Here is a 15,177-nt window from a genome sequence, read left to right as displayed (position 1 = left end):
AAATAGATGAGGAAACAGTGGAAACAGTGTCAAACTTTATTTCTCTGGGCTCCAAAATCACTGCAGATGGTGACTGCAGCCATGAAATTAAAAGACGCTTACTCCTTGGAAGAAAAGTTATGACCAAGATAGATAGCGTATTCAAAAGCAGAGACATTACTTTGCCAACTAAGGTCCGTCTAGTCAAGGCTATGGTTTTTCCTGTGGTCATGTATGGATGTGAGAGTTGGACTATGAAGAAGGCTGAATGCTGAAGAATTGATGCTTTTGAACTGTGTTGTTGGAGAAGACTCTTGAGAGTCCCTTGGACTGCAAGGAGATCCAACCAGTCCATTCTGAAGGAGATCAGCCCTGTGATTTCTTTGGAAGGAATGATGCTAAAGCTGAAACTCCAGTACTCTGGCCACCTCATGCGAAGAGTTGACTCATTGGAAAAAGACTCTGATGATGGGAGGGATTGGGGGCAGGAGGAGAAGGGGACGACCAAGGATGAGATGGCTGGATGGCATCACGGACTCGATGGACGTGAGTCTGAGTGAACTCCGAGAGTTGATGATGGACAGGGAGGCCTGGCGTGCTGCGATTCAAGGGGTCGCAAAGAGTCGGATACGGCTGAGAGACTGAACTGAACTGAACTAATAGTCCTTAAAATATCTGTCATTGTACTTGCCCAAATATTGCTTTCCTAGTATTAAGCAAGGCCCTTCTGGAAAAGATATGGGGAATATTTACCTAACTTACTGGCAGGTTTTACACAATCCATTCTCAAAGAGATGTAGACTTCCCTTCAATCAATGACTTCTAGGTCTAGAGTTTTTGTGAAGAATCCCAGTACTCCATTTTGATGGTTGATGTAAGACACCAGTTCACAGGATCTCATTTTATTTATTTCATTTATTATATAGTTCACATTACACACTGTTCTGTTTATTATCTAACTTTCCTCATGGATACCAATATTTATTTTTCATCATCACAGACACCTGTGTATCAAGACACCTTTATTTCAACTCTAGCAATATTACCTATTAGAGTAATTAAATCTATCTGTCTCTGATTATTAAACACTATCACTTATATTCTTCCACTCCAGCATCCTATTATTTCTACGTGTTCTGGAAAGCACAGTTTCATGGCCATATTTCCCACTGTCCTTCAAACCCTACATGAGTAGGGAACATCACATGTCTTAAGGATGTTGGTTGCTTTTTCACACCCTGCCAGTACATTATTCCACATAGCTTCCATGAAGGAAATGGTCTCTGGGAATACTTTAAGAAAGCAGTTTGATAGTGTGTTCTTAAGTTGCACATCCAAGTGTATTCTAAACTTTGCCACTTCCTAAATATTCAAATATTTTGGCAGGGAAGTACTAAAGTCCTCACCTCATTTTCTGTAGGTTGTCATTGTGTCCAAGCTTTGAAGAATTATCTCCGCAGATTATGAGGACTGACTCTACTTCTTGAGAGAATATTGACTTTCAATTTACAAGTGAGTGCTTCAAATTCAATAAATTCTCATTTATTATATTGTTTGTTTTGGTGCACTGCCCAGTTCTCCACTCAGGATTGAGGTACGATTTTTCCAGCTTTGGCAGTCTTGGTCGATGCCTCTCAGCTGCATCTGTTTCTGAGAGCTGCCCACGGCCACAGGGAGTTACCTCAAACAAATTCCTCTCCCTCGAGGGGTCAGCCCACATCAAATGAGGGGTCTGTGAAGCAATTCAAAGGTCTTTTCCCTTGATTCAACTCCAGACAACTTTGATGATCACTCAACTTGAAAGCAACATGTGGCTCTTCTTTAAGTGCAAAACAGCAGTTAGCTTCTCCCTTTACCCAACCCTTCTCTCTTCACCCTTTATAACTGATGCTTCCCAGACTAGTCCTCAAAAATTCTCTTGCATGCAAATCTCCATCCATCTCAGAGTCTGTTTTCCAGAGAAGTCAATCTAAGATGCCTGTCGAGCCTTATGTTCTTTTAACCTGGTCTAACACTTTAAACACCCACTACAAAATTATTCCCCAGTTCCTACTCTATACCCATAAATGAGGTACTACAATTCCAATTTTTAATTAAATAACTTTCTTCAGGGGGAAATACTGAAACTTTATGCTTTGTAATAAGCCTAGAAAGAATAAATGTTGCTGGGACAGCTCCTGAGGAACACAAGCAATATTGGGGGAGGCATTTGCCTCCATGAAGTGCCTGGCTACAAGCTGGAAAAAAAAAAAAAAAAACAACCACTCTTTTCTGTCACAGGAAAAGAACTGCTTCTGCCTTATTCAGGGGAATACAGAGTTTAAGATGCTCAGTCAGTCCACACAAATGGCCCCAATCCAATTCTCAAATTTTTGCTCTTTTCAACCAAAGTCCTGAACTAAATAGATGAGATCTCTCAAGGCAACATATTCAGTCTCCTTTGTAGCTCTGCCACACTTAAAATTAAATCTGGGGACTGACTTTCTGCAGAGTGCCCTGTACTCAGAGATATTAAGAGTCTGCATAAATGAAGCAATGGAGGCCCTCTGGCTTTCACAGTGTCTCAAGTTGGCAACTGGCTGTTCTAAGCCTATCATTTTCTCTTTAAAGCTTCCAATATCATTAACAAAAGCCAGCCCAATCCACAGTCCCTATAATTATCATTGTCCCCATATCATATAAGCAGTACAGCCACTGCACATCCTAAAGTCTTATCTTCCACCTGCACCTTATCCCAATTAACCACAAGGGAAAGCCTTAGTAAACGTGATGTCACGGCATTCCTGAGCTAATCGCCAGTCCCTCTCAGCACTAGCAATGGGATTCGTATTGCTGTGAGAATGGTCAGTAATGCAGTTTTCAGTTTATTTCCCCAAGGGTCCACTTTCTGGGGCCATTTCTAATACCAACTCTTTTAGACTAAATTTCTTAGAAACAGAGCCTGAAACAAAGGCTTATGTGTTAAGATTGTATTCAAGAGTATGAACGTAGGGAGCAAAGGGAAGTAAGACAGAGAAAGAGGGAAAGCTGATAAGTGGTGCACTCCCAAGCTGACCACTACATGATACTGTGTGATTGAATGGTTGATCTTATGGAAGTACCTCCCAAGAAGACTTATCAATGACTGTTTCTCAGGACAGGTTATGCATGGCAGAGGACTGGAAAAGAACTTATTCCCTTCTTTCAGCTATTTCCTGTTGGTCAAAAATTCACCTTCAAGGTTATGATCTCTTCCCATTACCAGGCTGCTTAGGTGTAGGCACCAAATGATCCCATGGTATCTTTTGCCTCAATGTCAACAAGGACTTTGGACAAAGGACAAAAGCTCTGTATATGTTCCCTGAAGAAAGGAATGATGTTGCTGTAGTCATCTGAATTTGGTCAGAATTCACACAAAGGAGATCTCTGTGGTTATGGTCCAGGAAGTCATAGGCCTCTGGAATAGGTGAAGCAAAGAAGCTATAAGGAAACTTAAATGGCATCTGAAAAACTACTTACTAGCTTTGTGACCTTTTAAAATTTACTTTGTCCCTTTCACTCAGTTGCTTCCTCTATAGCATGGAACTAATAATTGTATAACATTAACTGGTTGCTCTATGAATTATAAGATATCTTATTTGTAAACCTTTTTCACAGCTCTTAGACCAAACAGCAGTGTATTAATTGTTATTTCTATTTTCACATAGGAAACTTTTTGCAATCTAAATAAAAACTTGAAATATTCTAGCTATTATTCAATCTCCTTATAAAACACCAAATATGTAGAGTATCAGAAAAAAATGATTTTAGAGGTATCTGGGTTTTTTTATGTCATGAAGATGTGAGAGAAATATCAGTAAAATTTGATCTTGAATATGGGTTCCTATTTTAATTTAAAAATAGAGATAACTAACTTACAATATAACCAATATGAAAGAAGATTTCTTCTCTTACCAGAGAAAGACATAGCCACAGCTTTTTATAGATGAAATTTAGACTAGGACTGATTGTAAACTAGTATCCTTAGAGATGCTTTCAAGATTAAGACACCTATTCATATGCACATTATAGTGCAGATAAGATGGTTTTGCCTTCTTGGTATGTAGCATGTCTTATTTCTCCTATCAGCAACATAATTTACTTGTAAGAAACACTGTCCTATAGCTAGATTAAGTCATTTTGGAAAGATAACCATATTCTTGGACCAAGGTTGAGATGTTGATGCTAATCTGGCCAATCCATGTATTCAGTTTTTTATGGTGATTGATTCAGGAAGGGTCACATGATCTGAGCCAGTCCAGTAAGTATCAATCTAAAAATCTGTTAGAAACATTATTTATCAGGCTTATTAAGAACACAGATATGAGCCTGACGATCTTGTGCACACCTTTCCTCTGTGTTGGGAACTTCTGTCTGAATTATGCTAACAAAGTGAATGCAGGGTCCTATTTTGGTCCAAAGGGGGGAAAAAAACAACTGGGGGAGGGTGGTGAATTTTGATGACAATTTTGGAGGCTTGGTTCCAACCATATTTAAAGCGTTTATTTTTTATTCTTAGATCATCTGGTTATCACTATTAATACCACTGGTTCTACTCTGATTTAGTCTTCTGTTACAATCAGATATATATCAGTTCAATTTTTGTATATTTTGCTTCATTAGTTTTAATACATGTACTATAGTTAAAGACGATATTAATAGTAGAGGGCATTGAATGTGGGGTATATAGAACTCTTTGTACTATCTTTGCAACTTATCTATAAACCTAAAACTAATATCATATGTAATAAAACTCTGCTTCTTTGTGCCAAACTGCACAAGGTAAATAGATCCTCTTGCTAATAAATCTGTGCCTAAGAAGCTCAAGGACATCACATCTAGTCACATTTGGGAAACTTCTGCTCCCTGAATATATAGATAGAAAATCTTTAGAACAGAAGTTCATATAGTCAGTTTTGAGTAAAAACTTTTCAGTGAAGAGGATGAAAAAGAATGCTTTTCAATCAACCATTCAGATTTGTGACTGGAAAACAGTGATCAACATTATACCTTGCTTTTCTAGTCATTCTAATGTCTGTTCTATTTGAACTATAAGATACTAAAACTAGAAGTAGGTTCTTTATTTTTATTTTCTCAAACAATTTTGTTTCAATCAAGATATACAAACATAAATCTGGAGAAAATCATAATTCAAAAACATACATGCACCCCAGTGGTCACTGCAGAACTATTTATAGTAGCAAAGATAGAGAAGCAATCTAAACATCCATCAGCTGATGAATGGATAACGAAGACGTGGTGTTTATAAAATGGAATATGTCATTTGCAGCAACATAGAAGAAGCTAGAGATTATTATACTAAGTGAAGTAAGTCAGACAAAGACAAATATCATATGACATCACTTATATGTATAATCTTTAAAAAAAAAGGACAAATGAAATTATATATAAAGCAGAAACAGACCCAGAGACATAAAAAGCAAACTTATGGTTACCAAAGTGTCAAGTGCAGAGTAGGAGAGAATAAATTAGTAGTTTGGAATTAGCAGATACGAAGTACTAGTAGATATACAACAAGGTCCTACCGTATAGCATAGGAAAAGATAGTAAGCTGATATTCTAAATAAAATGTTATTTTCCTTTGTAAGCTTGCTTCATTATTACTCTGTTTTGTCCTTTTTTTTTCCCCTAGTAAAGAAAGACCCATAAGATATAAGAATGTTGAATGGCCTCCAATCACTGTTATAGGTTTGTTTGTTTTTAAGTCAAAAACCTTTGAAAATAGTTTGATTCTGGCAGACTAGATAAATTCTCAAAAATTCACATTTTCTTAAAAAATCATTAACTGGTGAGCTTTCACAGTGTAAGGCATACTTTTCCTCCATGTGCTCATGCAAATGTACGTCTCTTTCCAATTCATCATCCTCTTCAAAAATATCATACACATGCTCTAAAAGCTGAATCCACAGGCCCTGAATTACAACAGCTCTCAAGGCTTCAATTATTCTTCTGATTTTTTCAGAACCTGACATGATGGCTGAAAATAATTCTTTAAAATGGAGTTCCTCTGCCTCTTCTGCAACTTTCCCATGAAATATCACATCTCAATATTTTTGATAAAGTTTAAATTCTGACACTCAATCTGGTATTGGGAGATCTTCACAGCTCTCTTTAGAGCCCAGATTTAAGGTCTGAGTCATCATTTATACCAGTCACTCATTTCCTTTCTATGACCACTCATCTGAAACCAACAGAGCCAGAGGAACCACAAGAGGAAGGCCACCCCGGTCCTGCTCCATGCTTGTCTTCTGACTGCAGCGTTGCTCAGGAAAGGAAACACACATTGTCTCTCTCAGGAGCTTTCCTCACTGAAGGACCTAAGGGCAAGATCTTATCTTGGGACTGCTTTAGTTGCCTTCCCTATCTTGTGGATAATGGTTGGTCCTTTGATGATGTTGTCTCACTGTTCCTGGAACTACTCACAGATCCAGTGACCACTTTACTTTGGCTTTCAGCATCTTTTTGTGTTGATGTGACATCCAATTTTCCAACAGTGGGAAGAGAAGGCAAAAGATGAGGAGGGTCTCTTAGAACTGTCTCTTTTGCCCATTGGGCTCAATAGTTTCTCTTTCCTTATGCAGTTACTGTCAAGACAGGGAAGATTCAGACCTAGAGCTGTATGGCTGTAAACCTGGGTGGATTCTATCCTGTTTTCCTGTAATACATTCATCAGCAACTTGATTCTAGTCCTTTGGTAAATCTTGGTCTTTGTTTAGGGGCTGCAGAGACTTCACTGGCTCATTCATGACTTCACTGGCTCATTCATTACTCCAGTGACATACTCAGAGGATCATGTGGGAATTCAGGTTTCAGGTTGAACACAGGATTTAGTGTTATTATTCAGACTCTCCTTCACTTGAGAAATGTTACATTTACCTTCTAGCACGTTAGAGGCATCTGAGTGTCTTGGTTGATTCTCTTGAACTAGCTATTGTCCATTGAATTTCATCTTTCTTTAAGTAAGATGTTAATATTCACCCTAAAATCACAGCTAGTGATTCTCCAGGACTGCTTATGTCTGGTTTGTAGTCATGGTCTTTCAGACTTGTGGGTGTCTCAAGGGGCAATGACCATGGGTTTCTCTTGGGACAAACATTTGTTTTCACCCATTACATATGTCTTGGAGCTCTCAGAAGAGTGTGATTGAGAGTGAACTCCTTCATGACTTAATTCAATCTTTCCAGAAAGCACTGTAGCTATAGGCTTGAATTTAGAGTCACCTTCTTTAATGTTATTTCATTTTTTTTTTTGTTTTGTTTTGTTTTTTTTCCTTAGTGGCCTCCAAAAACAAGGATATTTGGTGCTTTATGTAAGGCTGTGTCAGGGATGTTCCTCACACAAAGGTCTTTCTTCAGGTTTTTTGCTCGGCATGGTTCTTATCAATTCTATCAACTCTGGGCTGTAATCTTTCAGTGTCAGTGGCAGCTCGTTCAATAATTCAATAAACCAAAGAATTCATGTCTTTTGCATTGAAAGCATGTTTCCAGGATTGCCATTTCATAAACACAGCATCTCATAGACCAAATATCAGTCTTTTAGTTTTAGGGTTTGTTTGAGAACAATTCAGGGCTCATGTATGTGCCAATAAGTGTTCCAGCCATGCCACAGTGGTTCTCAAGCACTCAGCAAATCCCTAATTCACCCTCTTTGGTGATGTTTTGCTCTTGTTAGGAAGACGTTTTGATCTTGCAGAGCTCGATGAAGGAAGTATTTTTCCTGTAAATACTGCAGGGCCATGAGAATCTGAACAAACCACTTTAGCACCAAAGTGAAAGTGAAAGTGTTTGTCACTCAATCATGTCCAACTCTTTGCGACCTCATGGACTATAGCTCACCAGGCTCCTCTGTCCATGGTATTCTCCAGGCAAGAATACTGGAGTGGGTTGTCATTCCCTTCTCCAGGGGATCTTTCGGACCGAGGGATCAAACCCAGGTCTACTGCATTGCAGGCAGATACTTTACCATCTGAGCTCCCTGGGAAGCCCACCATAAAACTCTCAGGCAGAAGCTTCCCCTTCTGCTCTTAGAGTTTTCAGTACAGAGCACCTCTTTTGCAGAAGCCCATGAAGATGTTCAACAGGTGGTCCCTTCCCTCCCACGGCTCTTTGTAGGTGACAGCATTGGGTCCTTCAGCTGAGACAAGAGCTGAGCTTTCTCTCCAGCAACTTGATGCTCTCAGCTGAGGCATTTTGGAGCTTCAGCTTTTTGATTACATAATGCCATTCCCGCTGGTCTGTCACAGTCACCTCCAGATTCTGATCCCACCCACAGTCAGGACGCTGAGGTGCCAGAGACCATATCGTGTTAGCAGTGGCTGAGGAGGCCTGGCCTGGGTGTCAGGCTCGAGGCCCAACCCACTGCATCGTTGCTGCTATAGGCTATCTTACACGCTTTATGAAAAAAAGTATATTGTACGACATTTGTTTGGTTACTGTTTACTGAGTAGGGAAAACCGCTAGACCATTCAGGTATGACCTAAATCAAATCCCTTATGATTATACAGTGGAAGTGAGAAATAGATTTAAGGGCCTAGATCTGATAGATAGAGTGCCTGATGAACTATGGAATGAGGTTCATGACATTGTACAGGAGACAGGGATCAAGACCATCCCCATGGAAAAGAAATGCAAAAAAGCAAAATGGCTGTCTGGAAAGGCCTTACAAATAGCTGTAAAAAGAAGAGAGGTGAAAAGCAAAGGAGAAAAGCAAAGATATAAGCATCTGAATGCAGAGTTCCAAAGAATAGCAAGAAGATATAAGAAAGCCTTCTTCAGTGATCAATGCAAAGAAATAGAGGAAAAGAACAGAATGGGAAAGACGAGAGATCTCTTCAAGAAAATTAGAGATACCAAGGGAATATTTCATGCAAAGATAGGCTCGATAAAGGACAGAAATGGTATGGACCTAACAGAAGCAGAAGATATTAAGAAGAGGTGGCAAGAATACATGGAAGAACTGTACAAAAAAGATCTTCACGACCCAGATAATCATGATGATGTGATCACTAATCAAGAGCCAGACATCTTGGAAAGTGAAGTCAAGTGGGCCTTAGAAAGCATCACTATGAACAAAGCTAGTGGAGGTGATGGAATTCCAGTTGAGCTGTTTCAAATCCTGAAAGATGATGCTGTGAAAGTGCTGCACTCAATATGCCAGCAAATTTGGAAAACTCTGCAATGGCCACAGGACTGGAAAAGGTCAGTTTTCAGTCCAATTCCAAAGAAAGGCAATGCCAAAGAATGCCCAAACTACCACACAATTGCATTCATCTCACATGCTAGTAAAGTAATGCTCAAAATTCTCCAAGTCAGGCTTCAGCAATATGTGAACCATCAACTCCCTGATGTTCCATCTGGTTTTAGAAAAGGCAGAGGAACCAGAGATCAAATTGCCAACATCCGCTGGATCATAGCAAAAGCAAGAGAGTTCCAGAAAAACATCTATTTCTGCTTTATTGACTATGCCAAAGCCTTTGACTGTGTGGATCACAATAAACCGTGGAAAATTCTGAAAGCGATGGGAATACCAGACCACCTAACCTGCCTCCTGAGAAATCTGTATGCAGGTCAGGAAGCAACAGTTAGAACTGGACATGGAAAAACAGACTGGTTCCAAATAGGAAAAGGAGTACGTCAAGGCTGTATATTGTCACCCTGCTTATTTAACTTCAATGCAGAGTACATCATGAGAAACGCTGGACTGGAAGAAACACAAGCTGGAATCAAGATTGCTGGGAGAAATATCAGTAACCTCAGATATGCAGATGACACCAGCCTTATGGCAGAAAGTGAAGAGGAACTAAAATGCCTCTTGATGAAAGTGAAAGAGGAGAGCGAAAAAGTTGGCTTAAAGCTCAACATTCAGAAAACGAAGATCATGGCATCCGGTCCCATCACTTCATGGGAAATAGATGGGGAAACTGGAAACAGTGTCAGACTTTATCTTTTGGGGCTCCAAAATCACTGCAGATGGTGATTGCAGCCATGAAATTAAAAGATGCTTACTCCTCGGAAGAAAAGTTATGACTAACCTAGATAGTACATTCAAAAGCAGACACATTACTTTGCTGACTAAGGTCCGTCTAGTCAAGGCTATAGTTTTTCCCATGGTCATGTATGGATATGAGAGTTGGACTGTGAAGAAGGCAGAGCGCCGAAGAATTGATGCTTTTGAACTGTGGTGTTGGAGAAGATTCTTGAGAGTCCCTTGGACTACGAGAGATCCAACCAGTCCATTCTGAAGGAGATCAACCCTGGGATTTCTTTGGAAGGAATGATGCTAAAGCTGAAACTCCAGTACTTTGGCCACCTCATGAGAAGAGTTGACTCATTGGAAAAAGACTGTGATGCTGGGAGGGATTGGGGGCTGGAGGAGAAGGGGACGACAGAGGATGAGATGGCTGGATGGCATCACGGACTTGATGGACGTGAGTCTGAGTGAACTCCAGGAGATGGTGATGAACAGGGAGGCCCGGTGTGCTGCAATTCATGGGGTCACAAAAAGTCGGACACGACTGAGTGACTGAACTGAACTGACTGAAACTTACATTCTATCTAGAACTATTTCTTTTTTAAGATACTCATGAGCTTCAATACAGGGACAGAACATACTGGATTGGAAGTTTTATATTATTCTATAGTGATAAAAGCAACAGGAGAAATAAATGACATATATCCAGTGATACTACTTTGTCCTGTTAGAAACATTTAGTAGTAGTTGATAAATTATTGTTTATAAATCAAAACAAAATTTTAGGCTATAGGCTTAAAAACCAGGCATTGCTGTGAGAGAAAACATTTTCTTTCCAATTTCCCATTGAACATATTATTGTCTAGACTTGAGTGCTTAGATCACAGAGTTCGACTTAGTAGATGTCCGAGGAAGACAAGTGGGAAAAATAAATGAAAATCCCACCACTTCCAATTTCATTGAAATATAGAGAGAATGGTAGACAAGTAAGGAGACTGAAGAAATGTATATAAGAATAGCCACCTATTCTAATATTCCAGTCGTGGAATTGCAAAGCACCTAGGGGTTGGAACAGCAAGGTTCAGTATGGTGTGAGGTCAACTCTGTAGGTGGAATTTCCCAGCCACCCATGTGGGAGGTGGAGAGCAGCCTCCTAAAGAGAGTATCTCTGAGCTAGCTTTGGAGGGCTTGGTGTAGCTGGGAGGTTGTCAGGCAAGCAGAAGATCTAACCTATACTTCCAAACACCTCTCTGTTCCCGAATGTCACTGGCATGTGTGCGTGCTCTTGGCTCAGTCGTGTCTGACTCTTTGCAACCCCTGGACTGTAGCATGCAAGGCTCCTCTGTCCATGGGATTCTCCAGGCAAGAATATTGGAGTGGGTTTCCATGCCCTCCTCCAGATGATCTTTCCAACCCAGGGATGGAACCTGTGTCTCTTGGGTCTTTTGCATCGCAGGCAGATTCTTTACCAACTGCACCACCTGAAGAGAGCATGCTGCTGCTGCTGCTGCTACAGATGATCAAAAGGCAATACGGCCTCCTTAGGTAAAGGGATACCTAAGTAGATTCTGCCATCAGACTATGGGTAAGATGAGAGAAGCAGCAGAAATTCAAAAGGTCATTTCAACTGGGAGGGTTCCAAGACACAAGAAAATAAGACAGAATAAGAAATCATCTGCAGCAGAGATCAGCAGCCATTGCCAACTCAGTTAGGCAAAACAACAGCTTAGATAAGTAATACATTAGCATAACAACCAGAGCATATATAAATTAGCAGAAGACCCTTTTCCCAGTGTTACAAGATCTTGCCATACACTATGCTTCTACTGTTCTACACCCAGTTGACATCTTAGAGAATAGAAAGAACAATGATGAATTTGCATCATCCAAGAAGACACATTTTGCAATGTAAAAAAAAAATATTAATGATTGGATTGTACTGAGATTAGCAAAGAAAACTAAGCTTTACTTTCTTTTCCTGCTACCTAGCCATTGGAGGGTAGTAAGAAGGATGAGGATGTTACAGAAAAAAAACAATATATGAACACTTTACTTCCTTCACACATTCCTTCAGTATGATGTGCATCCTTCTGCAACTCTGCAAAACAGTTGCTTTTTGACTTTTCAGTTTCAGACTATTTAATCTTCAGTTCATCTAAGCGTCTCTCCATCCCATTTTGTAGTCAATTTCTTGATGCAAACTCCAAATTCTAACGGAATTTTTGCAGTGGTTCTAAACTTTCCTCATGATTGTTACATTGCAGATGACTTGAAACAGCCTCCGATAGTCATTGTCTTAGATTCTGTCACTATTGCTGCTATGTCATACTAGTTCTATCATGCTTGAGCTGAATCTTAGTTTTAGAAATTTGCTTTCTGACAAAATTTCCTCAAAATTATTCTTGTAACTTGTTTTTTTTTTTCCCAGCAATTTTCTCCCACATTTCTAATTGCTGGACTCTAAGCCACATTCAATACTGTGATGTGTGTCCCACTGTTGATTTCCTTTCAGTCAACTTTCGGTCTTTATAAAGCTGGCATTCCTGAGACTCGTGTGTGTGTGTGTGTGTGAGCATTCTAAAATCATTTCCCTGCATCTAAAAAGGCACAGATGGAAGATACACAAAATTAACTGGAAAATGGGTATTAATTACTAGGAAACACGTACAGAGCCAACAACACAGATTCTACATGCAGGGGTCAATTAACTAATGATTAAAGACACTCACAAGGTCTGAAAAGAGCCACATCTCCTGATTTCCCTTAGGTCAAAAGCTATCATCCTCACCTCCTTGTTGTCATAGCATCTTAATTCCACCTAAACCATACACTTGCTTCATTCTTCTGCCATTACTGCTAGTGATTTGTCTTCCTTCTCAATAGTCCTGTTTTATTCATCATTCTCCAGCATATTTTCTAGTGTACTACTCTGCAAGATATTGATACTAAACACTGTTGACTCAAATCATAACTCATTTTATTCTTGATGTGAGAAAAGAGGTGTATCTTAATTCTACCTCCAATATACACATGCACTGTAGGCAAGATCTTTTTGTATTTTTTTTTTTTTAAAGACCACATTACCTGTGTGAATAGGAGAAAGGGCAAAGCAAAAATATATGTGCAAGGAATCTACTCAGATAGGAAAAATAGGAGAGAGAGATCTGTTTTTGTTTCCTGAAGTTCAGGCTGAGTCAAGTATGTGACTATATAGCCTCTTGTGAGAGACGCCATATGGGCAGTAGAGGACCCCTGGATGTCTAACACCAGGTACTTTAGCACACCTTTGAAATGAAAGGTAAGGCAGACTTAAAACCTTTACCTTTATGGGAAAAAGGTAACGAACAAACACTTACTGTGAGGCTTCAACGTGCCATGTCTGTGAAGGGCAGGCCACGTATATATATTTTTTTCCTTAGAGAGAAATAACTGTCCCTATACCAACTGAAATATCAATATATTTTACTGAATTAACCAGTCAAGTAGCTACTTGAGAATTTATTTATTTCCACCATGGCAGTGGTTTTGCAATAGTGTCTGAGGTGTTTGATTTACAGCCCTGAGCTCAGCTGATTCTAAATATTTTCCAGTAATTTATCCCTGTGGTCCATATCTCACTCCAGTTCTTCCCAATGTTCAAATTAAGAGTCTTCAATTGCCCTTTCTCTCAAATATGTATTTTTTAAAAATCTTCCTCTTTCTGATTTCTAATTGATGTTGGTAATCTACTGTGCCTCTGAAATAGCTTTTTCCATTGTACAGATCTCTTTATAAACTAAACCTCTTCTCAGCATCTCTCCCTTTATCTCCTTGAAAGCCAATTTAACCAAATAGCAATGCTAATTAAAACTTCTAAGATAGACAATCTGTACAGGTTTTACAAGGAAGCATACAGCATCAGGTATTACGACTCCAGGTGTATGGCATTTCATTCTGTCACAAGTCGGTGTCCTTTTAAAAGCTTCCAAGGCACCAGGCACTGTACTGCAAACTGGGATGGCTCCTAAAGACAAACGCAGCCATGCGAGAGAGAGTTCACAGCCTGAAAAGAGATTCAGCTATGACTGAGTACAGATGACAAGCGCTGAAGGAATAACCCCCATGGGGGTGCAGTGGGTGCTGTACTGGGCCACTCAGAAACTCCTTCGGGTCTGCGATCCCCATCATCCCTGGTCCTGGGCTGCTACAGTTCTGTATCTATCCTTCTCCAGGAATTATCTTAGGCCAAAGAGGTCTGCTCTGCCCAAGATTATGCTTCTTCCTCAGGGAAAACCTTTATTGAATACTGTTCTGTGATCTGCTCACTCAGTTAGATTGGCTAAGGGTTCTTTTCATCTGTACCACATTTCAAGCTCTCCTCTTAACAATACTGCTTCCTCCATCTCTGACATGCAGCGCTGCTGAAAACTGCCCCAATACGCCTCGTACAGAAAGATATCCATCCTAGAGTCACAAAGAATCCAATTTAAAATGTGGTTGAATCAGGGAAAGTCTACAAGTAGTTTTGAGGGTAGTCTAAACAAATACAAATGACAAGACTTGGTATTGTGTTTAGGGGATAATTACAGCAAGGATACAGAGCGTGTTTGCGTATAATGGATGAATTAAAGCTTGACGTAAAGTGGGAGGTAGTGTGGGGAATGGCTGGAGCTGAGCATCAAGGTGTGGAAATATGCTGGTGGTGAAGAGCCACTGAAGCCTTGCTAAGCAGTGAGCAGAAGCTCTAAATCAGAGAAGTGACAAGAACTTACTTCTCTATGAAAATAACTGCAACAACCACATAGGGAAAGGACTGAAGGTGGAAGGATCTGATACTGCAAAAAACAAAAACTGAAAGAATGGTCATTATACTAAGATACCTAGAGGGACATCTGTAGGATTAAAGACTTTTAAAGTAAAAAGAATTAAGAGAGGGTTGGCACCAAAATAACTTTAGGAATCCCAGGTCGTAATATTGGAGGGACCATTGACAAAGGTGCAAAATACAGAAAGAGGCAGAATGAATTGTACTATATCCTTCCATAACTATCTCTACAAAGCTCATCACCCAATGTTAAAAATAGAAGAATAAAATCCAGGGAATCACCAAATGAAATAAAACAATTTATATGAAGATCTTAGAGCAATACCTGGCACAGTGAACACTACCTTTATTAGTTTGATAATTGGGTAGCTCTTCACTCTTGATTT

General features: G+C 39.7%; 1 pseudogene; it reads right to left on the bottom strand.

The window, feature by feature from the left end:
• Positions 1 to 7,249: 7,249 nt before the first annotated feature.
• LOC138080697 (serine/threonine-protein kinase Nek4 pseudogene) lies at positions 7,250 to 14,429 on the bottom strand (annotated as a pseudogene).
• Positions 14,430 to 15,177: the final 748 nt, after the last annotated feature.

This window comes from Capricornis sumatraensis, chromosome 6 (genome assembly GCF_032405125.1).
Source record: "Capricornis sumatraensis isolate serow.1 chromosome 6, serow.2, whole genome shotgun sequence".
NCBI classification, from domain to species: domain Eukaryota; kingdom Metazoa; phylum Chordata; class Mammalia; order Artiodactyla; family Bovidae; genus Capricornis; species Capricornis sumatraensis.
Note: the sequence above shows the minus strand (reverse complement) of the source record. Positions and strands in the feature narration are given on the sequence as shown.